Genomic DNA, 26,165 nt, shown 5'->3' on the forward strand with positions numbered 1-26,165 from the left:
AATAAATTTTAAAAAATTTTGTAGTCGTACATGGACAGAATGCTTTTATTTTATTTGCCTTTTCTTTTAATGTGGTGCTAAGAATCAATGCAGTGCCTCACACATGCTAGGCAAGTGCTCTGCCACTGAGCTACAGCCCTAGCCCCTCACTAGTAAATTTTTAAAAAGGATTTCCTCAGTGAACTTCATAATGGAAAGATGTTTTGGGGGGTGATTTCTGTCTTTAGTTAGGTTGTACTTCAGAACTTTTAGTTCTTTCTGTTTGTATTTCTGGGGTTGTATAAGAAAATAAGATTTGGGGCTGGAGGAGTAGCTTAGTGGTTGAGCACTTGCTTAGTATGATAAGGCCCTGGGTTGAATTCTTAGCACCAGAGAAAAGAAGAAGAAAAAGAAGAAAAGTTTTGCTGCTGTTATTATTTGAGATGCTTGTTGATGTTTTAGCTCTATTGGATATACATTGGTATTCTTTTAACTGTGTCTTTCAGAACACCAATTTTTCACATTCTAATGGTAAAGTATAATTTCACATACCTAATGGTAAAGTATAATTTTGTATGTGGTATTTATTTGTTGATACTAATAGTGCCAATGCAGCAATAACGTTATTGATCTCCACTGGTGAAATGTTATTAGAGCTGCAAGTAAATGACTCCTTTATTGCTATATTTCTCTTTGAGTAGTTAATCAAAAAGAACATTCAAAGACTCTTAAATTGCCATATTCTTTCTTTTAGTGGGGCAAGTCACTTCCTCCTGACCCCCTTCCTCTCTCTTGCCTTTCTTTCCTTTATCTATTTGGTGGTGCTAGGGATTGAACCCAGGGCTTTGTACTGCTAGGCAAGAGCTCTACCACACAGCTACTTTTGAATTCCCAGTCCTAGGTGAGTTTTGTTTGTTTGGTTGAGTTTTTTGGCACTAGAGATGTAACCTGGGGGTACTTTACCACTGAGTTACCTCCCCAGCTCTTTTTATTTTTTATTTTGAGACAGGATCTCACTAAGTTACTTTGGGCCTCCCTAATTTGCTGAGGCTGGCTTTGAACTTGTGATCCTCATGCCTCCTGAGTTGCTGCTATTACAGGTGTGCACCACTGCACCCACCTAGGTGAGTGTTTTTTCCCCAAATAAACAATTTTATTTTAAAAATTGAGGATGAATGCCAACATGAAGCAAAAACAGACTTCAGTTTGTGTGACTGTACAGGTAGGATGCAGGGCTTAAATGGACAGCATTATCCATCAGAGAAGAACACAAGGAAAGTCTCCCAGTACACCACCATGTCAACACCTATCACCATGAACTCTCAGCACCAAGATCAACCAACCCAAACCAACACAGGAGCCATCACCACCTTAGGAGAGCATGGGAGGGAAACAGATCAAGAACTCAAACAGCTACAAGGTTGTCTCACAACAATCAGCATTTAAAATCAATGTTAACAGTTCTCTCACTTATTTCCTGCATTTGGAAAGTCAAACTATCACTTGAGCCACTCTGGGTTGTGGTTGAGGAGGTCAATGGGCCATGACAGACTGAAGCAACATCAACAAAATATGCAAACAGGGTTAATAAAGTGACAGCCTGACAACAATATTTAGGATGACATAATTGAGTTTGTCTTTCTACTTGTGGGGGAGCACCCCAAACAATTAGGAACAAATTCTAAATGTGTGTTGTGCTCTAAGCTTAGTATACATTCACACTAGAAGCAAAGCTGGTGATATTTTGACATGTGTTCTTTTTTTTAAATGCTAAAGGTAAAACATAAAAATTAAAAAAAATAAAAAAAATAAAAAGAAGTTGGTCTTTCAACACTCAAACCAGAACAGAGAGGTGGGAATAAATTATAAATGTGGATGCAGCAACATCCACAGGACATGGGGTGTGGGGAGGGGAGAAGGGGTAGGCGTTTGTGTTGTTGGTGTTGGCAGGAGAGGTGAGCAGTCTTAAAGAGCCACCTCCATTGCATGGCAGTCCAGGATTCTAGGTGTGCCAAGAAGGGGTATCATGAATCCCAAGGGCCACCACCTATCCCTTCTCCTCTTCTCCGAGGGCACCTATCTTACTGTAAGTCACTACTGATAAGTTGTTTGCGTGACTGCTGGGGGACAGATTTACAGAGTTCTGTGAGAGTCTATTCTGATCTTTCTCGTTTGGTCAGGAGCAGGAGCCCATGTGTTTTTGCTGATGGAGTCGAACCTGGAACCCCCAGGGTCTTTTAAGTTGTTTTCATCTGATTGTTGGTTCTTTTGGGGAGAGGCATACGGGTTGAAGTTTCCTTCTACTTTGCGATGAGGCTGTGTGTTGAACTCCATTTCAAAAGATGACAGGCTGCTGCGTTACTCCTAACAGTCCACCCACCTCCACCCTGAGAATCACACAGATGACACGCCACAGTAGAGTCCCGTAGCAGTGCACATCCGCCACTGTCCCTGATACATTCCTGCTCAGCTGGGGCTGCACATCTGGCCGCTGACATCCGCAATCTCTTGTGGCTCTAACGATCACACCATCACCATGTTCACATGTCCAAACTGGTCTCCCCCGACATACTTAAGACAAACCCCTGGAGGCCAGGCCTCTGCCCCAGAATTCCGGATCCGCCATGTTTTTATAAACTGATTATCAGGAGGTATTGACTCCCCTTCTCCTATGGTAACATCTTCAACAAAGGACATGGAGGGCACACTGATGTTTGGGCTCTCAAAGTCGTAATAGGCACCAATTACCGCTTGTAAGTTCCAGTTGGTCATGTCCAGGAAGAAGGCGCAGCCGGCCGGGTTGAGCTGGAAGCCCAGCGGCTGCTGGAACTCGGAGATGAGCACGTCCTTGTCGGTGGTGCCCAAACAGCTGAACTTCTGCATCAGGTCTGGATCCAGATCCACGTCCATGCCCTCCATGGCGGGAGCCGGACACCCGCTTCCCTCCCTGCTCACTACCGAGCAGCCGCTGCGCTGCCAGGCCCAGGGACCAGAGGTGGCCCGCTGCTAGCCGCCGCCGCGACCCCGCTCCTATGAGGCCTCTCACCGCCTCATAGGGGGAAACTCACTCAGCCACTCACTCTCGGGCTCCCCCCGCCCCCAATGCCACCACCTCCGCTGCTGCGGCTCTTGTTTCTCTGCCACCTCCGCCTCCTCCAGCGCCACGCCGACTCCCTAGGTGAGTTTTTTAAAATCAATTTTCAATTTATAGTTTTTTAAAAGTTTGAAAGTAGGACCAGGTGCTATGGTGCACACCTGTAACCCTAGCTTCTGGAGAGGCTGACACAGGAGAATTACAACTTTAAAGCTAGCCTGGGCAACGGTGAGGGGCTAAGCAACTCAGCGAGACTGTGTCTCTAAATAAAATACAAAAAAAAAAAAAAAAGGAAGAAAGAAAAATAATAAAAAAGGCCAGGATGTAGCTTAGACATAGATTGCCTTTGGTTTCTATATGAAGCACCTGGGGTGGGGTGGGAGTGGTAGAGGATAGAAATAAAAATTTGAAAGTAGGAAAGATTGGACACTTACCCACTTCTTACCCACTTTTTGCTCTCCTGTAATTAAAAAAGAACTGCTACAGTTAGTAGATCATATTTGATAAAAATCCCTTATATGGACTTGGTTCCTGAAATAATTGTGTGAAACAGAAGTATCTTGCTGTGTGTGTAGAATTCATTCTTGTCTGAAAATCAAGGCTTCCAAGGCACATCCAGGTGGTCTGGGTTGGCCCTTGGGCTCTTCTTGCTGGCGAGGATCCAGCCCACCCCTTCTGCTTTTGAGTTCTTGTGCTTCCACTGTTTCTGTGTATACACAGCCAGGAGTGGCTGCCCTTATAGGTATTCTCTTTTTTAAAAGTATGTAACTTAAATTGTAGTCATGTCTATAAATGATATTGGGTGATTTTTTTTCTTTAAAGAAGTTATTAAATCTGATATTAAAAGATAACTTGTAGAACTTTGTCTCCTATTTTTCTTGTCCCTTTCTTCCAGCCCTGCTTCCCAAAGGCATGTATTTAGAATTGCTTACTTGTAACTGTTTTGTTCACTGAGTATCCCCCGCACCTGAATAGTGCTTGATGTGGCACCTAATGAATGCTGGTTGAATTGAAAGTAAAGATATTGTTACTCCATTATCAGGCTTGATAAATAGATTGATTACTATGCAGTCAGTCAATAGTTGTAGTGTGAGAATTATTTTTCTTCTTGGGATAGCATTGCTCTGCCATCTTAGCATACAGTGTTGCTACTTACAAGTACATTAAAAATTTTTTTCCCTTGCTTAGTCTCTTCTTTTACCTCTCTCCCTGCAGAAAGAGTGAAAGACATCTTTTTTTCTATTTTTTTTTTCCTTCCTGCAACCTTTATTACTGGGATGTTGGCCTTCATGGTTTGTTCCCGTAATATTTTTATCTTTCGGCTTTTCTCTGATTATCTACTTTCTGGGAGAAATTATCCTTCTAATTTGTGTTTTCAAATTTGAAACTTTTTTATCCTGTCTTGCTTTCCGGTTATTCTCTTTGAAAATATAGTATTCTAGTCTTCAATTATTCTGTTACACAAAGGCTTTTAACCCTTTTCAAGTTCTTCACCTCTCTTCTCTTATCTCAATATTTGAGATCTTCAAGGGCTGAGTCAGAAGAGTCTCTGTGCCTTTCCTCCTGTTGGCATCCCTCTGGTAAGCACATGGGTTATTACACCTTCCTTTTGGTGGCGTGTTCTCAGTGTTTGCCTTTTTCTTTTTTTTTTTTTTTTTTTTTTTTTTTTTTAGATCTGCTTTCCATGTTCCTTTTTTTATACTAGGAATTGAACCCCGGGTTGCTTTACCCTTGAGCTATATCCCAAGCACTTTTTTATTTTTTATTTTGAGACATAGTCTTGACAAATTGCTGAGGCTGGCCTCAAACTTTTGCTCCTCTTGCCTTAGCCTACTGAGTTGCTGGGATTATAGGCATGTGCTACCACACTTGGCTCTGCATTTTCTTTTTCTTTTAGGACTGGGGATTGAACCTATGGGCACTTCACCACTGCTACATTCCTGTTGCCACCCACCTCACCTCTTAACTTTGACTTTGAGACAGGGTCATACTAAATTACTGAGCTGGTCTCGAACTTGCACTCTTCCTGACTTTGCCTCCAAGGGCCCATCTTTTTGTTGGTCAAAATTCTTTTTTGGGGTACAATCCCTCATGGCGGCAGCAGCAGCGACTTGGGTGCGGCGCAGTGGTGAGTGAGTTGTGATCCTGGCAGGCGTACCCTGAGCCCCAGCCCGGCCTCTGTGTGCCCCCAGCGCTCTGCACCACTGATGCTGCGCGGGTGCTGAGCCCGCCCCGGCCAGGTCGATGATGAGTATTTCCTGGGACAGAGCATGCTCCGAAGTTCCTGGGACCAAGTGTTTGCTGCCTTCTGGCAGCGGTACCCGAATCCCTATAGCAAACATGTCTTAACAAAAGACATAGTACACCGGGAGGTGACCCCTGACCAGAAGCTCCTGTCTGGGGGGACTCCAGACCAAGACTAACAGGATGACCCGCTGGGCAGAGCAACTGTTTCCTGCCAACGTTGCTCATTCGGTGTACATCCTGGAAGACTCTGTTGTGGACCCACAAAATCAGACCATGACCACCTTCACCTGGAACATCAACCACGCCCGGCTGATGGTGGTGGAGGGACGATGTGTTTACCGTGTGATCTTTGACAACAGCGGCTGGATCAAAATCCGTAGGGAAGCCTGGGTCTCCTCTTGTTTATTTCGTGTCTCTAGAGCTGTACAGGAATTTGGTCTCACCCAGTTCAAAAGCAATGGGACCAAGACTATGAAGGGTTTTGAATACATCTTGGCCAAGCTGCAAGGTGAGGCCCCTTCCAAAACACTTGTTGAGACAGCCAAGAAAGCCAAGGAGAAGGCAAAGGGGACAGCCCTGGCAGCTACAGAGAAGGCCAGGGACCTTGCCAGCAAAGCTGCCACCAAGCAGCAGCAGCAGCAGTTTGTGTAGCCAGCCTGGGCCCCTGCAACTGCCACAGCCCACTAGACACCTGTGGGCTCCCTCTGACCCCTCTTTCATTGTACTTTATTATTAAAAATCAACTTCTAGCCCTCTCTGCTGTCTGGGTGGTGGGTTGGGGGAAGGTGTCTTGTTCAGCATCTGCAGTACACCAGACAAATGTCTGAGCCCAGCTAGTTTATTCTCCCATTGGGTAGCTGATGACAGGCACAAAGTGGTACAAAGGTGTGGGGACTTGTTTAAGGTCACCAGCAGTATGCAGGTGAAATTTTGACAAAAATAGACTGTAAGCTCCAAGAGGGCAGAGCTCTTTGTTTTGTTTTGATGTGTCCCAAATACCTGGAAAAATATCTAGCACATATAGGCACTCAATAAATATTTGTTTGAATTCAGTCAAAAAAAATTATTTTTTTTTTTGTACTGGAAATCAAACCCAAGGTGATTTTATCATAAGCTATATTGCCAGTTATTTTTATTTTTTTCTTCATTTTTTAAATTTGTGTAATATAGTTGGACATAATGGCAGGATTTGTTGTTACATATGTTACATATGTGTACATGCACACAATATAACAACGTAATTTGGCCGATATCACTCCCTAGCACTTGGCCCCTCCCTATCTTCCTGTTTCCTTTCCTCTACTTTCTTCCTTTGATTTCCCCCCACTTATTTTTTCTCTTTAACTTTCACATGGGAGAAAACATATGACTCTTGATCTTCTGTTTGACTTACTTTGCTTAACATAATGTTCTCAAGTTCCATCTATTTTCTTGCTAATGACATAATTTCATTTTTCTTTAAGGCTGAATTAAACTCCATTGTGTGTATGTATGTTTTCTTTCTTTTTTTTTTTTTTTTTAATGTTTTTCTTTATTCATCCATTGATGGTTGCCTAGGCTGGTTCCATAGTTTGGTTATTGTCAAATATGCTGCTATGAACATGGGTATACACATATAGCTGCAGTTATGACTTTAATTCTTTAGGATAAATACAGAGTATTTTTACAGATGGGCGATGTGGTGGTTCCCTGCCTACTCTTTTGAGGAACCTCCATACTGATTTCCATAGTGGTTTCACTAATTTATAATCCCAACAACTGTGTAAAAGTGATCATTTTCCTCCACATACAACATTTATTATTTTTTCTACATTTTTATTGGTGCATTATAGTTGTACATAACGATGGAATTTTTTTGTTACCTATTCATACACAGTAAAACAATATAATTTTACCAATATCGCTACCCAATAATTCACTCCTTACTGTCTGCCTCCTATCCCTTGGTCACTTCCAACACTTATTGTTTGTATTCTTGATGACTACCTTTCTGACTGGAGTGTGATGAAATCTCAGTGTAGTTTTGATTTGCATTTCCCTAATTGCTAATGATGTTGAGCATTTTTTAATATATTTATGGGCCATTTGTATTTCTTCTTTGGAGAAGTGTCTGTTTACTTCATTCACCCATTTATTAATTGGATTGCTTTTTGGTATTAAGTTTTTTTCAGTTTTTTATATATTCTAGATATTAATCCTCAGAAGAGTAGTTACCAATTTTTTCTCCCATTCTGTAGGTTCTTTTTTCACATTTTGAGTGGTTTCTTTTGCTGTGCAGAAGCTTTTTAATTTGATGCTGTCCCGTTTATTAACTCTTGAAATTATTTCCTGAGCTTTAGGGGTCCCAATGGGAAGTTGTAGCCCATGTCAATTTGTTGAAGTGTTGACCCTACATTTTCTTCTAGGAATTGCATGGTTTCTGGTCTAATTCTGAGGACCTTGATCCATTTTGAGTTGATTTTTGTGCAGAGTGAGAGATAAGGGTCTAGTCTCATGTTCTACATATGGATAATCAGTTTTCCAAGCACTATTTGTTAAAAAAGCTGTCATTTTTCCAATACATATTTTTGGCACCTTTGTTAATGATCAGATGACCATATCATGTGGATTTGTCTATATGTCTTCTATTTTGTAAGATCAGGCTGTGTGTATATTTTTATGTCAGTACTATGACATTTTTGTTACTACAACTCTGTAATATAATTTGAAATCAGGTATTGTGTTTCCTCCAGCATTACTATTTTGGCTTAGAATTGCTTTGGCTATTCTGGGTCTTCTATTATTTCTTATGAGTTTTAGGACTGTTTATTTTTCTAGTTCTGTGAAGAATGTCATTGGTATCCTGATGGGGATTGTTTCAAATCTGTATACTGCTTCTGGTAGTATGTCCATTTTAACAATATGAATTCTGCCTATCCATGACCATGGGAGGTCTTACTATCTTCTAAGGTCTTCTTTAATATTCTGTAATTTTCATTGTAGAGGTCTTTCACCGCCTTGGTTAAATTTATTCCTAGGTATTTTATTTTTTTGAATGGGACTGTTTTCCTTTTTTTTTTTTTTTTTTTCTCAGATTCATTACTGGTATATAGGAAAGCTATTGATTTTTGTATGTTGATTTTGTAATCCATTAGTTTGCTGACTTTATTTGTTGAAATTCTTTCTTTTCTCTGCTTCAGATTTCATTGTCATTGAAATGTTAATACATTTTGTCATCTTGCTGTAGTTTTATTGGATGAAGAGATATGAATGCTTGTGTTCCTTCTGCCATTTTTCATTTTTATTTAATTTAATTTAATTATTTTTTGTTGTGCTGGAAATTGAACCTGGGCCTCATGTATGCTAGATGTGCACTCTACCAGTGAACTGCACCCCAGCATGGTTATTATTTTTAAATTGGAGTTTCTCTTCTTTGAGGCCCAAAGAACTTAATTTTATGGTTGTAATTAAAGTGATAAATTTAATATGGAAATCTTAAATTGATTAGTTTGAAGAGAATATTGAATAAATGTTGATTGGACCTATCTTTTAAATTCTGTCTTAATATCCAAATAGACAGTAATAATGAATTCTTTGAATTTTATTTGTAGAAGAAATTGAAGAAGAATCTGAAACAACTGTTGAGGCTGACTTGACTGATAAACAGAAACATCAGTTGAAACATAGGGAGCTCTTTTTGTCACTCTAGTATGAATTTCTACCTGCAAAGCATATCAGGTAAGAACATTTTTAGAAGTTAATCTATTGTACCCAGTAACATTGTGACCCAAACCAAAGACTTCTTTGAAGTATTTTACAAACTCTCTCCAGGATCTTGCCTTAGTTTATTAAAGGCTTCATTTTGGAATTTTATCTTGAAATTAAAAGTGTGTATTAGAATATTAAAGTTTTGCAGTAATGTAACCATTTTTAACTTTATTTTATTTCTGACTTTCACATTTTACTTAAGTATCTGTAACATTCATGTAGAACAGTGTCCAGCACATACCATTTTGGGAAATACAGATCTTCTCCAGATTCCTAGCAAAGTATATATGTAGGCTGGAACCCAAGATCTAGTTGTAGACAGGTGACTCTGGCCTTTAGGATATGTGGCTTTTTATTTTCTTTTGAGGATCTCTGGAATGAAAACTTCATATTTTTTTATTACTCATTTATTGGCATTTGCTTTGTGCATTGATAGGCTACAAAAATGATGAAAATTTCAATCTCTATAGTTTAAGAATTGTATTGGAATGGTGATGGACTTTACTAGATCATGATCTACTGGTGGTGACAGAATTTAAGCATAGATAGAGTTGAGCTATTTTTCAATGCAGTCTGTAATAAGTACATCTTGGAGGTACAACAAAATGTTTGAACTCAAAAGGCAGGAAAGTTTAGAAAAGAGTCTTTACTCACCTTTCATGAGAATGTGGGACACATACCAAGTAGAGGGAAGAGATGAGCGTGGGGTGTGTGCAGCCAGGTTCAGGGTGAAACATGGGAGGGAGTGCCGTGTTTAAGGTAGGTTAAAAACATTCCTTCAGCCAGTCTTGGTGGCGCACGCTGTGATCTCAGTGATTCAGGAGGCTGAGGCAGGAGGATCACATGTAGCAACTGAGGTCCTCAGTGACTTAGACCCTATCTCAAAAGAAAAAAGAAAAGAGGACTGTGAATGTAGCTAGGTTGTAAAGTACCCCTAGGTTCAGTCCTCAGTACTAGGGGGAAAAAGTCCTTTAAATTTAGTTCATAGTTTCTTTTCCTTTTTTCCAGCTACAGCTGGTCATGATGATCATAAAAAGTGTTTATAAATGAAAAGAAAATGTATCAGTTACTTCAATAATTGTTCCCTTCTCTTTACTCCCATTGCTGGGATTTAACTTAAGTCTGCATTTTTGGTTTCAGACAGGTTTGCAGTCTTTCTAAAGCTGTAATTTGATTTTTGTACCTACACACACACACTCACACACACCCCAACACCAACTTCAGACACCTTTGCATATAACTCTTTTCAGAAATGGATATGAATCTTCCATGATAGGAAGGATAAGACAAAGATACTATACTTACTTTTTCTTAAATCTTTTCAGAAATAAATTGATCACCCCCTTATTATGAACATCCTGTCATGACTTATTTATGTTTTTAAAGGCACTGTGGTTGGGTTGGCTAGTTAGTATATTCTGTGTGACTTATATTCTTTCCTGGAAAAATATAATCATACCAGGTAATGTGAGAGTATTTTCACTAATAAGGCTATTTTTTGGGGGGTGGGGGGTATTGAAAATTGAACCCAGGGCACTCAACCACTGAGTCACATCCCCAGCCCTATTTTGTATTTTATTTAGAGCAGGTCTCACTGAGTTGCTTAGCCCCTTGCTGTTGCCCAGGTTGTGATCCTCCTGCCTCAGCACCCTGAGCAGCTGGGATTACAGGTCTTCACCACCATACCTGACTAGTAAGGTTATTTTAAGAAAAGAAAAATAAGGACATAAATTTTTCCCAAAGAACATGAAAACATACTGACTTTTTTTTCTTTTCTTTTTCTTCTTCTTCTTCTTTTTTTTTTTTTTTTTTTTCCTTTTAAACTGGGGATTGAATCCAGGGGTGCTTTATTACTGAGCAATATCCCCAGCCCTTTTTTTCTTTTTTAATTTTGAGACAGGGTCTTACTTTTAAGTTGATTGGAGCCTTGCTAAGTTGCTGAGGCTGACTTTGAACTTGTGATTCTCCTACTTCATTCTCCTCAGCTGCTAGTATTAATTACAGACATACCCTGGATTTTGAGATTTCTCTTGAAAATGTGCAGGAGTAATCAATGCTGAAGAGTCATATATATTTGTTACTTATTTGAACACGCTCTTTGAACATAAAGATTCATTTTAATCTTGAAATTATGTGGCTAATCATAAGAATCATGCTAGAACAAGAATCTGACAAATGGTTTAAAGAATGTATCCAAAACACACAAGTATATTTTTAATTTACCCTTCTGATAACTTGGAATATGTTTACAAGTAATTTTGGTTTCCTTTAACAGATTGCCTGGAATGGAAAAAAACTAGTGATGTGTTTTTCATCTTCCATAAGTGCTGGGAGAGTATATTGAAATTTAATTATTCAGACCCTCCTGTGTGGAATATAGAATTTACCTAGTATACACAATCCTTCAGTCAGTTGTTTTCCTTCTTCTGTGGTGCTGGGGATCAACCTCAGGGCCTCACGTGTGCTAGGCAAGTGCTGTACCACTGAGCTATATCCCCAGTCCTCTTCAGTCTCTGTTGAACACATTTCCTGAGAATCTTTTAGGTTGTGGAACTTCTAAGTGCTTAATGAATAAGATAAGGACCTGGGGCTCTATATTACCAAGTGATAATTCCTTTGAATTATAGTGAAGAGACATAGACTTTTAGAGCCATTTATTTTTGCCCTAGCTAAGAGGGAATAGTGCAGAGCTGCACCTTCTCATTGTGGCTCTCATTTTCAAATAGCAGAAGAGAGTTGAAGCAGGCTCTGGCCAAGGCACAGGACTGTACTAGCCAGCCCACATGCCAATGCAGAACAAGTGTACATTGGAGTGGTCTTGGTATTTTGCTAATGTTGAAGTCATGCCCTATTTGTGTTTTAAAAGGAGAAAATTACTGAAGTAATTGACAGCAAAGAGGGGTAATTTGGTGAATACTGATTTTTTTGTTCTCAGGGACATTATCAAGTGCCTAGAATTTTCTTGGTGCTGCATTGAACATAGGGGAGAAAACCTGACAAGCATTCTTGCAGTCTTTTGTACTCAATGAACTATAATACTCAGTGCATGCTCACCCTTCCTAATGTGGCAGAAGGCAAGTCTTTGTTCCTTCTGATTCCACTGGAAATGAGGAAGAATGAATAAGACCTAGACCTCTTCTGGGTAGACTTGGTGATTCATCTCATTCCTGTGTGTGAGACTTTGCTTGACCAGTGAGAATCCCTTTAGGGCATTTTTGGGGGTTGGGGAAGAGGAGAGAGGCAGCACACTTCATTCATGCAAGTGCCTTAGGTCATTTAGTAATAGATTATATGCTGTACATATTTTAAAACTCTATAGCATATATTGTTATGCCAGCTGCTAGACCTGTAGTCGGACTGTATTTTTCTGTGTTCAATCTTTATGGGGGGGGGGTGTATGACTTTCTTACACAGAGCAACAATTCAGTGCTCTTTCAATTAGTGTCATCTGATTCACAAATGTACCTGCATTCTGTATTCACCCATAAGTAGGTGAATATTTATAAATTTGAGGAAGGCTGCTTGTAGCTCTTGGACAGTCCTGAGTTCTAACCTCAGTTTCTGCCCTAGCACTGGCAAGTGCCCCTACCTCCCAGAACCTCAGTTTCCTCATCTGTAACTCGGGAATAATAATAATAATAATAATAATAATAACAATAGCAGCTCGCATTCCTCTGGATCCGAAGGCTTAACAGAGCTGAACATTTTTAAAAAGAGCTTGATCCCAAAGCGTTTCCAGCATGTGAGCTTCTGCTGACTCCCTCACTGTGTGGGTGCTCACCAGTGCCTACTTCTAGATCCTGCAGAGGAGATGAACCAAACCCCTGTCCTCTTGGCTGAGCCACAGTTGTACTACACTATTATTCTTCTCCTCTGCTCAAAGGGATCCGGGATTGGTGAGACCTTTTGTGGGTGCTAAAGATGGGCACCTAGAGCGGGGGTGTTGTTGGAAAGGGCAGATAAGGATTTAAGGCAGAAGATTGCTGGGGGTAGAGTCAGTGGCAACACCTGCCAGGCATCTCAAAGGTCGCATTCCTTCCTTATTGGCCAGCAGTAGACAGGGAATGACTTCCCAAGCCCACCAGTCCCTGGTAGATCCTGGTCTGCCCTTTCCCCACCTTCTTTTCCCAGAGCTCAGTAATTCTCAAAGCATGATTCTCAGACCAGCAGCATCAGGATCTTGGAAACCTATTAGAAATGCAAATTCTCAAGCCTTACCTAGAGCCCTATGCAAATCAGACTCTCTGGGGTTGAGAGCAAGGAATTTCCTTTTTCTTTCTTTCTTTTTTTTGGTGAAGGGGCCCTGGGTTCAATTCCCAGGGCCTATCTATGCTAGGCACATGCTCTACCATAGAGCTAGGAATATGCAAACAAGCTCTCCAGGGGATTTTTTTTTTGCCCAGTGAAGTTAAAGAAATACTGTTTTAAATGAAGCAAGGTCTCCTTTGTGAACTGCCTTTATCTGAGAAAATGGATCACGATCTCCCTTTCGTGACAAGCAAGTTGTACCCGAGCTGACACAACCCACATGATGTACACATACACTTTTGGGGCTCTGAGATTTACTGGTGTCCGAGGCTACAGCTATGCTGTGTCTCTGGCTCACATTGGAATCACCTATGGAACTTGAGAAAGTCCTACCTTAGGCCAATTCAATCTAAATTTCTGGAGGAAAGTCCTGAAGGTCAACCTTTCAGAGCTGCTGGGTGATTCTGATGGTCAGGGAGAGATGCCAGTGGTGGCTGATGTGGAAGGCCAGAGTGGATGGGGGACAAGAGTCTTGGTTTCCAAGCCCAGACCCGCCACTAACTCATTGTGTTGCCAAGTGTCTGATCCTCATTTACAATCAAGTTCATCAATTTGTCAGAAGCAATTGAGGGGCATGTAGAAAAGGCAGAATCTACTGGGGTCCCATTCCCAGAGTTTGAATGCTGTGTAGGTTTCAGTTCCAGCCCGAGACTATGCATTTTTATATTTGAGAATTTGAGCATTTCCCAGAAGGGACATCAGAGTAGGCAAGTACCTGCTTGACTCCCAATTTTTATCTTAAATTCCAAACCTGATTGTGTCACTTTCTCTCACCTAATTAATTTAATTTATTTTAATTTACTTGCAGTACTAAGGATTAAACCCAGGGCCTCACGAATCCCAGGTGAGCATCTCTCCCTAATTTAGAGTCATGCTTTCTTCCTCTTTCAGGTGTTTATTTAAGGTCCTTTCAATTTATGTTCATTGATAAGTAGTTTAAAAGTATCAGACTTTTGGGGGGAGATGGGAGAGAAAATCCCCCTGACTCTATATTATTATTTTAAGCAAAATTCTTGGCAATACTCACACTGAGCTGCAGCATAACAAATACCAGATTTACTATCCTGCCTTGAACAACTGGAAAACCAGGCAAAATATTCTAAAACAACATTTTGGGACATTAGAAAGCAGGCAGTATGGAGATTCCTAAGAAAACTTGGAACCACCATTTGACCCAGCTATCCCACTCCTCGATTTATACCCAAAGGACTTACAATCAGCATTGTACAGTGATACCACCCCATCAATGTTCATAGCAACCCAATTCATGATAGATAAACTATGGAGCCAACCGAGATGCCCTTCTATGGATGGATCTAGAACTTCCAGAGATGAGAAGCACAATGTCAGAAATTAAAAAAACATACTGGTGGGTTCAGTTCCCAGTACTAACCAAAAATAGACAAAAATACTGGCAAGATTAACATCAGATTAGACATAGCAAAAGAAAAAAACATAGAAAGTACCCAAAATGAAACATGGAAAGAAAAAAAGAATGAAAAAAATCATAATAAAGATCCCATATAAAACAGAACCTATAGGCCAACATTAAGCATCATAACGCATGTATATTCTGAAAGATATCTGAATTAAAAAGAATGATCTTATAATAAACAGTGCTGAACCATTAAATAATCATGTGCAAAAGAGAGCCTGTTTTAGTCAGTTTCCAGTTACTATAACAAACAATCAGCTTATAAAGAAAAAGGGTGATTTTAGCTGACAATTTTAGAGGTTTGAGAACATGGCCAGTTGACCCCATTGCTTTAGGCCTCTGGTGGTGACACATCATGGAAGGAATGTGTGGGGAAGCAAAACCACTCACCCCATGGCTGGGAAGTGAGAGACAGAGAAGAAACTGGGGTCCCACAGTAACCTTTGAGGACATGCCCCAATGACCTGAGATCTCCCACTAGGCTCCACCTCCTAAGGGCACCAAGTTGGGACCAATCCTTTAACACATGGTCCTTTGAGGGACACTTACATTCTAAGCTATGGCAGAACCTCAACTCTTGACTCACACCACTTACAAAAAAAGGAACCCCAAATTATTTAATATGGCAGACAATTGCTTCACTCTAATTATTATGGTGAAAATTATATACAAATGTAAGAATTAAATCTATAAAAATTTCTTTCTCCTTCCTTTCTTTCTCTCTCCCCTTCCTTTCTTCCTTCCTTCTTTCTTCCTTTCTTCCTTTCTCTCTCTCTGTCTTTCTACCTTTTCTTTCTTTTTCTTTTTTCTTTCTAGTACTGAAGATCAAGCCCATGAGGCACAAACATAAGAGAAAGTTCCTGTGGCCTTGGGTCAAGCAAATATTTTTTAGGATATAAAACAGCAAAGTATACATGAAGATTGATAAGTGAGAGATGATTAAAATTGAAACTTATTTTTCAAAAGCAAATAGAGTAGGCAGGCCAGAAAACTGGGAAAATTTATATTTTTAAAAAATCTGAGACAGGACTTGTATCCAGAATATGTAAAACAAAACAAAACTCCTCCAACTCAACAGAAACTCAAACAAGAAGTCAAATGTCTACCGGTGAGCGACATTCATACAGTAGAGTCAAGGACAAAGCAGGAAGGACTCCAGTCATGCACAACGTTGATGAGAAAGAATTTGGGAAAAGAAGATGGGAGATGGTGTGGTGTCATTCATATGACATTCTAGAAAAGGGGCAGCCTCGGGGACAGACAGCAGAACTTGGTTGTCTGGGGTCAGGACAACTTGGTTGTCTGGGGCTCCATACAGCAGGGACCTCCTGTCTTGGGATCACCCTGGCGTGTGCCCTTGCCAAAGTGCATAGATTTGCACTTAGAATTGGTTCAGGTTACTGTGTGTAAGTCGTACCTCAGAAAAGCAGAAGGCTAGGAAGGCCCAGACCCTCTGGTTGTGTGCGTGCGCACCCCAGAAGGACTCCCAGGGACCGTCAGGAGGCAGACAGGTCTGCAAGAACAGCCATCCGAGTGGTTCCCTGTAGTGGAAAACGAGGCACCTCTTGAGCGGTGACTCTGGGTCATGGGAATGCAGGTCTTATTTGTTCCTCCTCTCTGCTTGTCTTTATGTTCTAAAATAAAGATGCATTATTTGTAGGATCAGAATTAAAACAATAAACATTCTAAAGAATTCTAGTGAATTCTAGTGTTTGGGGGTGTGGGTGGGGGTGGGGGAACAGGAAGGTGGGGAGATGTAATTCTCGCTGTGGAAGGGCTTACAGCTTACCTGGGAAGACACAATCGCAAAGCACAGAGACAAGGAACTCAAGCCAGGTCAGCAAGAGGTTAGATTACCAGAGGTCAGAACAGCCCGGCACAAGCGCTGTGGAGAGACCCCAGAACCTTGCCTGTCACCTGGGAGTAGGTCAAGGCTTCCTGAGGCTGGGGAATCAGGCTTGACTGGGTGGCAATTGGTGCTCCTTGTGGACCTGGGATTCTGCAGGCCTTCTTTGGAGAACAAGTTGAGCATTGAGGCTCAATAAGGATGTACCTAGAGCAGGAGAGCAGGAAGTGGGAGACTGGGGAGGCTGAGCAAGGCAAGCTCATAAAAGGTCTTAGTTTCTAGTTTGGGAGTAGGTACTAAGAACCAGTACTCTCCCAAGCACTGTGCATTTATCAGTGTCCTTAAATTTATGAAGCTGTGAGGTAGGAGCTATTTTAAGCTCCACTTCATAGGGAGAAATATCAAGGCATAGAAATGTGCAAAGATTGGGTCAAGGTCCCCAGGGAGGAAGGGGTTGAACCAAGACTCGAACCCAGGTTATCTGGCTCCAGAGTTCCAATTCATCATCCTCCAAGAAATTCACACTAAAAATCTTGGCTATTTTCTCTTTGCCATAGGAGGCAAATGGTTTCATGAAAGAACTGGAGTCAGCTCCACCAGTTCCCAATCCTGTTTCCATGTTAGAATAATCATTTTCTCTTTTCTTTCTAGCCCCTAAGAGGTGGCCTCTTGGCAAGGGGAGAGGAGTCGTGGGCTGAACCCTCCTGAGAAGTGAGCTGTTTCATTCTGCACTGTGGATTTCTTAGTCAAGATGGAGCTGGGAGGGGCAGGGGTGGTGGGAGAAGTGACCACTTCCATTTGGGGACAAAAAAAAAAAAAAAAGCCATGAAATTTTGTCTCAGCCTCAAGTGGAGATTCTCCTTGCCAGAATATCTGTATTATTGATAACAATAACGATGGTGATTATTATATTTTATTTTTCAATGGTGGTAATAATTGTACATTAAATCATTAGCATTCATTATTCCTACAATGCGTAATTAGGATGATGGTAGATAGATGGCTCTTGAATGTAATGAAGTTTTTATAATTGTAATTTATTGGCATCAAATTATCTTTCTTAAAATGAATCTGAACATCACACTCTTAATTCTGGGGAGGAGGTGGCAATTATTTTTAATTAGTGTTTCTTGTCTGTGCCACATAGTGGGGAGTTGTCTGACCAGTAAAATTCTCCATGTCTCCGAGGAAGTTAAACAAGGATATCAAAGGCATTTGAGGATCACTCATCTATCATGGAACATGTTCCTCCTTCCTGGCCCCCATCTGCTTCTGTGTCCCCCACCTCAGCAGCAGCCATGAAGGGGGAATATCAACTGTTTACCAACATGATTAGCCAAGGAGACAAGAAACATTGCTGCAGATTATTTAAGCCAATTTGTTGTGATGCTCAAGAGGAATATATAGATTTATTTTTTTTTTTTCTCCTTCAAAAATGGCTGAGAACATGGACGTGGTCGGTGGCTTCTGGTTTTGTCATCTGTCGACATTTATTCTCGTGTTTTGTATGGGCAATGAGTCTCTGCCCCCTCCGTCCCCATCCAGCCATGACTGGCCAAGTTTGACTTTCCAAAGTGTGAATCTGCATCTCGTTTCTAGAGAGTCTGAGTGAGAAGTCTCGGAGCATTTGCTTCTGAGTTGTGATACGGAATTGCTCTGGTGTGACTGGGTTTCACCTCAAACCTGGCAGTTAAATGAAGGGTTCAAACAAACCTGTGCCCTGGGGTGGTGATCCATGGCTCCTCCCCAAGACGGGGCTGAGGAAGGAGGGAAAGGCCATTAGATTTTAGGTGACTGGGTAAGGAAGTGGCCTGGGAAAAGGACTGACTGGTTTGTCCCTCATCATAAGCCAAACACAGCTCGGGCCACCCCTGTGCATCTGCCCAAGAGGGTAAGTAGCACCACCCTGGGTGTCTCCAAAGCCCCCAGACAGCTGTGCATCCTACAGTCCTTCCCTGCCTGGCCATCATTCACTCACACCCTGGGCTAGACACAAGCCCAGCCTGGTCTCTTGCCTTCTAAACCTGACCCTGGTGTTCTGGTAAAGGAAAATGAGGCTTTATGGAGCTGGAAAGGTCATTTTAGATCTCAAAGTCCTGAGATCCTGCTGTTCCTACAACCAGATCAATGGGGCAGATGTCTACTTTGGGCGGGGACATGGTCACCCTGGTCTGAGCAGGGAGACTTTGACCTTGTCCTGGAAGAGTCTGGAGTCAGCTCTGTGCTCTGCTTCCAGGAGGAATAACCTCCTATGCCTGAGGATGAGAGAAGCCAGGCTGAACACTGTTACGGGGTTGAATTTGAGGCAGACTCCTCGGTGCTGGGTGGAGGTCAGGGGAGGGCTTGGGTCTGTGGTTGGGGCAGGGATCCTGGTGAGGTTCTAAAACCAGCACTTTGAGTTCCAATTAACTAGTTGGCAGGGACCGTGGGTAGAGTCACTGCCTTCTAAGAGATGCTAGGGCACTCTGGCCCTGAGGACTCAGGATGGGCACTGGATTTTTCAGCACCAAGAACAGAAGCCAAATCAGAACAGTGAGCTGCACCCAATCCTGGAGAACCTGGGGATCCTTTTGTTGAATCCCCTCTTCGAATAGCACTTCTCTTCCTTCCCCCTCTCCCTCCCTCCCTCCCTCCCTCTCAGGACAAGAACTCTGATTCTTTTACACTGTCTGGGTGTCAAGGAAACTGTCTAGCTTTGCCACACATAGACTGGAAAGATTTGTACAAGGGTTTGATAACCAATTGCTTTAAAGATGAATGAGGTCCTGCTTACAGAACAGTGTTTGGTAACTGTTTCCACAGAGGCACTTACTGCTATTATCCTGGAGGCTGAGTTAGTAGCCATTAATAGTAACAACAGCAATAATAGTAACCTCCATTCATTCATTCCTCAGACTCTGGCTCACAGGCTACGAAGGCATTTTTACCCATTCTGCACAACAGTACTGTTACAGAGGGGTCATTAAAGCCCAGAAGGTTTTGGGAACTTGGCAAGGTCACACAGTAGGTCAGTGGCAGAGCTGAGATTTGAACCCAGATAGGTGCGGAACTCACATTTATGGCGTGAGGCTTCAATTGCCCTGTTAGGAGCCCTCGGTGACTGGAAACTATTATTATTATTGCCAGAATTTGTTATGAACCAAATTTATCTCCTGCTCTTCTTACTGATTTGTTCGCTTCATCCTTTCACTTCTTTGGTTGAAGGGCAGCTGGGCTACAGAGGAAGCCAGGAAGGGAGGAGAGGGGCCTGAGGCTCCGTGCTGGGCATGGAAAGAGCAAAGACAGACTCTGGCTTTGAGGAGCTCCAAGGCCAGGTGGGGAGGTGGACACAGCACCGTAGGTCAGCTGCCCAAATCAGAGAGTGGTGTGGGGTGACATTAGGAGGACGTTTGTGGGGAATGGAGCTGGGACCAGCATGACTGAGCAGTGTCCACAAAAAGACCCATAGACCAAGTGGCAGGGGTGGAACCCGGGACGCCATTCTCCTGCTTCTCCTCCAAACTCCAGGCTGGGCATGGGAATGGGTGGATGGGAACTGGAACCCACGAGCACGGGTCAAGGACCAGGTGAGTCCCCACCATCAGCAAAGGCCATCTGATGGGTTCGCCTTGCCCATGGACCTCGGGTCCTCACTGGGACCCTTGCTTCTCTTTCTGCCCCCATAAGGGGAGAGGCAGTGGGATTCTGCCTTTGCAGGGCTGCACGAGGGTTAAAGGAAATAATCTCCACAAATGCATTCAGCTTTGTGCCCGGCACATAGTAGATGCCAAACTAAGTCTGCTCATCTCCTTCAATTAATGACTCTCTCTGTTTAAAATGGGGTCTGTGGCTTCTGAGCAGAGGCAAGTTGTGCTGGGGACATGCCAGGGGAGGAGACGGGAGGCAGGAGAGAGGATGGTGTTCCTGATGGGGTGAAGGTGGGCAGTGTAAATCTAATTTTTCAGCAAAAGATGCAATTTGCCAGCCCTTTTAAACATGATTTTTTATTATGGATACAAATTAAAAATAAACTGTCTGTCTCAATCCCAGCAGGGATTAAAATTGTTCCCTAATTGTTATCTTTGAATCAATGTAGCTCCCATTAACTCTGCTTCCCGAGGTATGATTGAGGTGTGTGTGCATGTGTGTGTGTATGTGTGTGTGTGCGCACACACACGTTCACCCCTCAGCATTGTGGGAAAGGCACCTACTCCATCTCCTCTATCCAGCGTACCCCACTATCTCCTCCAAATTCTAGTTTCCTTTTTCTTTCCTGCTTGCTAAAGCTCCCGAGGGAGAGTAAAATTGGGGGGACTTTAGCATTCAAGTCCCCATCTTCCTCCCACCACTCCTAATTTTTTTTCAAAAATCAGTGAACCATGCCTTGGGTTGCAGGGTGGAAAGAGTGACCTAAAATCAATCCATCGGTCATTGTGAAGCTCAGATTTTTCCCAAGTGTGAGGATGTCATCTGTGACCTCCACAATGGTGGGGTCACTGCCATATCCCCAGCACTAGGCATGGTGACTGACACATGGTTGGAGTTGATGTCAACTCCTTTAGCTCAGGTGCATTGTCGCTGGGAGAAGATGTGCAAAATTCAGAGCAGACACGTGCTCAGTGCCAAGGACACGGGTGACAGATGAGGGCAGTCTGACCTGGGTGACTTCTGGAGCTGGGAGGGGCTAGGCAGTAGCTCCATGCAACACAGCTCTTATAACTCCTGCCACAATGTCCGAGCTCGGATGGAGGGTCAAGACTATGGTCCCACTAATTTTTATTTTAATATGCAGTCTTACATGTCAACATTTCTGAAGCCCTTGCTGTGTGTATTTGATGCTTTACACAGGATGATTCTCAGACACTCTTACTACGCTGATAAGAAAACTGAGCCTGAGACAGAGGGACAAACTCCCCTGTGCGGCTCACTCAGCTGGTAAGGGACAGTGGAGGGACTTGAACTCAAGTCCACCAGGTTCTAAAGTCTGCCATCTCTTGGTGTGATTCTTCCTTACGTTGCCAACTCCTGCTCACTTACCTACTCTAAGTGTGCAGAGTAAGGACTGTTGGCTTCATTTATCAGACAATGAAGATGAGGCTGGAGAGAAGCCTAATGATGGGGATGGTCACATGTCACTGGCTCTCCTGCTGACGATCAGCATGCTAGGTGCGGGTCCCAACCATGTCCTATCTTCCTGTGCAGAGCATCGAATCAAGAATTAGAACTCATTAGGAATGAGGACTTTGGGGGAAAACCCCTGAAGATTTTGAATCTTAGAAAGCTCAGATGAGGAGGCCGGGATGGCCTCACGGCACCCTCTGTGAGACTCAGCTGGGATCCTAAGCCAGAAAGCTCGGGAAGGAAGCAGCAACTGTTCTGGTGCTTTGCATGTGTGTTTTTTGAGCACCGGCGGAGTATTGGGTCTCCAGGAAGTTGCGGGGATGCAGCGAGAAACCAGAAAGCCAGGCTCTACCCCCAAGTGCGGGGTGGGAGACAGATTGAACAAAATACTCACACAAGTATAAAATTACTAGCAGTGATCAGATGTGGAAGGGAAAGATACTGGGTGTTGAGATTTTTAAACAGGAATACAAGATGTCCCAGTGAGGGGTGGGTGTGCTTGTGTTTGGGAAAGCAGGACGTATTTCCACATCGATCTGCAGGAAGACTGACCACGTGACTGACTGTCATGTGGATGGAGCCCTGCTTGTGCAAACATCTGCAGGCAGGAGAGACCAGGGCCCTTCCAGAAACAGAAGAACCTGTGTGAATGGGACTGAGGAGGCGGGAGGCAAACAAGCCGACTGAGCCTAGAAAGCTAGGCAGGGGTCAGATCCACAGGGTGTGGGGTGGACTGGTGCTGCATGGAGAGCAGATGGGGCCAGAGCAGACCAGGGTTGGCAAACAGAAGCTCTGGAGCATCCAAGGCTTGGGGACAGTGTCCACACATGTCAGTTCAGTTCAGCAGCAAAGCAGGGTGGCAGGTGCCTGTGCTTCCAGCTACTCAGAGGCTGAGGGAGGAGGATTACTTGAGTTCAGAGTTGGAGGCCAGCCTGGGTAACAAAGCAGGACCCCCCCATCTCAAAAAATAATCAAACCCCCACGCTGTCACATGCAGGCTGAGTCTTTCTGAGCACTTCCTGTCATAGTCATGGAAGGTTGGTTCCAAACCAACCTGGGACCTCCAGCTTTCTTGCTAACCCATCATGGAACCAAGACTGAGAAACAGTCTGCTGGGGCTGTTAGTTCTGTAGCCTCACCCCACCCTCCCTGACAGCGACAATAGCTATACCATGACAGCACCCAGAGCTACCAGGTCAGCTTCTTTTGTGTGAGTTGGTTGTTTTGTGATTGTTCAGGATTCCATTCCATAGGGAGAATTTGAAATGCAAAAAACACTGTACACAGAAAGTTTTTCATTTGATTATTCTTGGTATTGAAACACCAGAAATGATCTAAATCATTTTCAACAGAGGACTGGTTAGAATGAAATGCTATACAGCCAGGAAAAGGGAAAGAGTGAAAAATATGAAACTTTACATGTGGAAAAAAATGTTTATGCACCCAGGCATAAAAGACAGGCATGCCATACACGAACAAGTCACTCACGATTTTCTTTAGTGAATCAGATTACGTGTGTCTAATTTTTTTCCACTTTGCAAACTTTCTGCAATGACTGTCTATTCTTTTGGAATCAGTAAAAGTGGCGACAAACTTAAAATGAGTGTTTACGGAATAGTTTTAAAATAGGACAGAGGCTCTTGCCTAGCATGCATAATTCCCCCTGTACTGCAAAATTAATTCATGAATCAATGAAATCAGTTTAACACGAAGACTTTCTTAGCCGTTGAGTGAAGAAAGCCAGGGCCCAAGTTTTGGGATGGAATGAACGTAAAACAGTTTTCTATGTCTGCATGAAAAAAAGACAGGAAGGAAATTTACACAAATGTTCTCTGGGTGCTGGGGTTTAGCAAGCCTTCTAGATACTTATGCTTCCCTGAATTTCTCCATTTTCTATGATGAGCCTGTATTACATTTTGTAATAGGAAACAATACCTTAAAAAACAGGGCCTGAGCCAATATCTGGATAAATTGCAAAATGCCTCTGATACCTCCTCATGAACGGAGTCCTCTCTCCTCCATTTTATTACCATATAAACTTGTCTTTCTCATAAATTGAGTGGGTCTAAGATGGAATCCTAATTTTTAGTGGCTGTCTGGGTTTGGCTCTGAAAGGACAGTTGTCATCCTCCCCAAAAGACAGCATTGATAGGACCTGCCTTGTTTTAGCACAGAAGGGTGGAGTTGAGTCCAAACACAGACCGGTGTCCCCCCTGAGCACAGGCCGCAGCTCGGCCCTGCGCACAGGTTCTCAGAACGGCTGAAGTCAACCACTATTTATGTGGAACATTTCTTTCAAAGATGCCAAGTGTTTCAAAGGTGCAGCTGGGGCTGGGAGTGTATCTCGGGGGTACAGCACTTGCCTGGCACAGGCCAGGCCCTGGGGTCCCTCCCTGGCCACACTCACTCATGTGCATGAGCCTCGACTCTGGGCCACATTACTTCAGCCCCGCAGCTTTTAAGCAACTGGTCTCCTCCAGCTAGAATGGCCTCTTCCTTCTCTGGCCCTGGGTCTTCTTCCGGTCTCACCTCTGGGTCAGAGGCCTCCCAGGAGTGGCCCCTGCAGATCCCATCTTTGTCCGAATGCCTTGGAGAGTCTAGCATTTGCAGGGATCCCTGGACAGCCCGCTCCCAGAGGCCAGGAATTGGGATCAGTTTTGTTCTGTGCTGTGTCCCTGGGGCCTGGAACAGTGCCTGATGTAGGGTACCCAATATCTGTTGAATGAATGAATAAATGTATGAAAGAATCCCACACCACTTGACCCACCCATTCCCACCACAGGGGCAGGGAGGGGGACCTAGAGTCCTGTTGGCCGTACCTTCAGAACTCAGGGCCACCTGACTTCCCACTGCTCACCGAGCCTGATGGCTGAGTCAGCCCTTCGTGACGTCGTCCTCTGTTCATCCAGCAAGACTGTCTCAGTCAGGGCAGTGTCTCAATGCCAAGCCCTACAGCCGGCCCCCAGGAACCCAGAAGCATCCACTGTCCCCTACCCTCCCGGGGATGACATTCAAGTGCAGAATTCAACAGGCGCATTGAGAAATGTGTGGTTCACTCACTTATTGCAAAGGTTTTCACATGGACACTTGAATATTTATTGATGCCACAGTGAATTGTTTCATGCATTTGTTGCAATTCACATTTATCATGACCTTGGGCTTCAAGGTCTTTTGAGAGCTGAGAGCCAGGAAAGGGGAGGTGGTCTGGGGGAGAAAGGGGGTGAGGTGAGGAACTGCATTCTAGGCACTGAACTGGCATGATCAAAGGTCCTGAGGCAGAACTTAGCAGGGCATTTTATTTTTATTTTAATTAAAAATCATAAATTTACATAGGGCAATGTTGTTTGATTCATTCTGTTATTTTTTTCCCTTCCCCCCTCCCCTCCCACCCCTCTTTTCCCTCTATACATTCCTTTCTTCCTCCATTCTTACTACCCTCCTTATCTCTAACCCTAAACCTAACCCTAACCCTAACACTAACCCCTCCTACCCCCCTTATATGTCCTCATCCACTTATCAGCGAGATCATTCGTCCTTTAGTTTTTTGAGATTGGCTTATCTCACTTAGCATGATATCCTCCAATTTCATCCATTTGCCTGCAAATACCATAATTTTGTCATTCCTCATGGCGGAGTAATATTCCATTGTATGCCACAGTTTCTTTACCCATTCATCAATTGAAGGGCATCTAGGTTGGTTCCACAATCTGGCTATTGTGAATTGAGAAGCTATGAACATTGATGTGGCTGTATCTCGTAGTATGCTGATTTTAAGTCCTTTGGGTATAGGCCAAGGAGTGGGATAGCTGGGTCAAATGGTGGTTCCATTCCAAGCTTTCTGAGGAATCTCCATACTGCTTTCCAGAGTGGCTGCACTAGTTTGCAACCCTACCAGCAATGTATGAGTGTACCTTTTGCCCCACATCCTCACCAACACCTATCGTTGCTTATGTTCTTGATAATCGCCATTCTAATTGGGGTGAGATGGAATCTTAGGGTGGTTTTGATTTGCATTTCTCTTATTACTAGAGATGTTGAACATTTTTTCGTATGTTTGTTGATTGCTTGTAGATCTTCTTCTGTGAAGTGTCTATGCATTTCCTTAGCCCATTTGTTGATTGGATTATTTGTATTCTTGGTGTAGAGTTTTTTGAGTTCTTTATAGATTGGGAATATTTCCGCTCTATGTGAAGTATGAGTGGCAAAGATATTCTCCCACTCTGTAGGCTCTCTCTTCACATTACTGATACTTTTCTTTGCTGAGAGAAAGCTTTTTAGTTTGAATCTATCCCAATTGTTGATTCTTGCTTTTATTTCTTGTGCTATGGGAGTCCCATTGAGGAAGTCTGCTCCTAAGCCAAGAAGTTGAAGATTTGGAACTACTTTTTCTTCTATAAGATGCAGGGTCT

At 43.0% G+C, this 26,165-nt stretch overlaps 1 protein-coding gene and 2 pseudogenes across 3 annotated transcripts in view; 1 reads left to right on the plus strand and 2 right to left on the minus strand.

Annotated features, from left to right (window-relative positions):
• LOC306665789 (uncharacterized protein) overlaps positions 1-26,165 on the minus strand; it is a gene marked incomplete at its 5' end in the record, with an annotated part of 729,076 nt that overhangs the window by 595,265 nt on the left and 107,646 nt on the right. The window lies entirely within an intron of this gene.
• On the minus strand, positions 1,118-3,011 carry LOC306665667 (protein ILRUN-like; annotated as a pseudogene). The gene has a single exon. The product of its transcript is annotated as a protein ILRUN-like (transcript).
• Positions 3,082-6,335, plus strand: LOC306666992 (PRELI domain-containing protein 1, mitochondrial-like; annotated as a pseudogene). Its single transcript has 2 exons — positions 3,082-3,157; positions 5,300-6,335. The product of its transcript is annotated as a PRELI domain-containing protein 1, mitochondrial-like (transcript).

The sequence above is a fragment of the Sciurus vulgaris genome, assembly GCF_902686455.1.
Source record: "Sciurus vulgaris genome assembly, chromosome: 7".
NCBI lineage: Eukaryota > Metazoa > Chordata > Mammalia > Rodentia > Sciuridae > Sciurus > Sciurus vulgaris.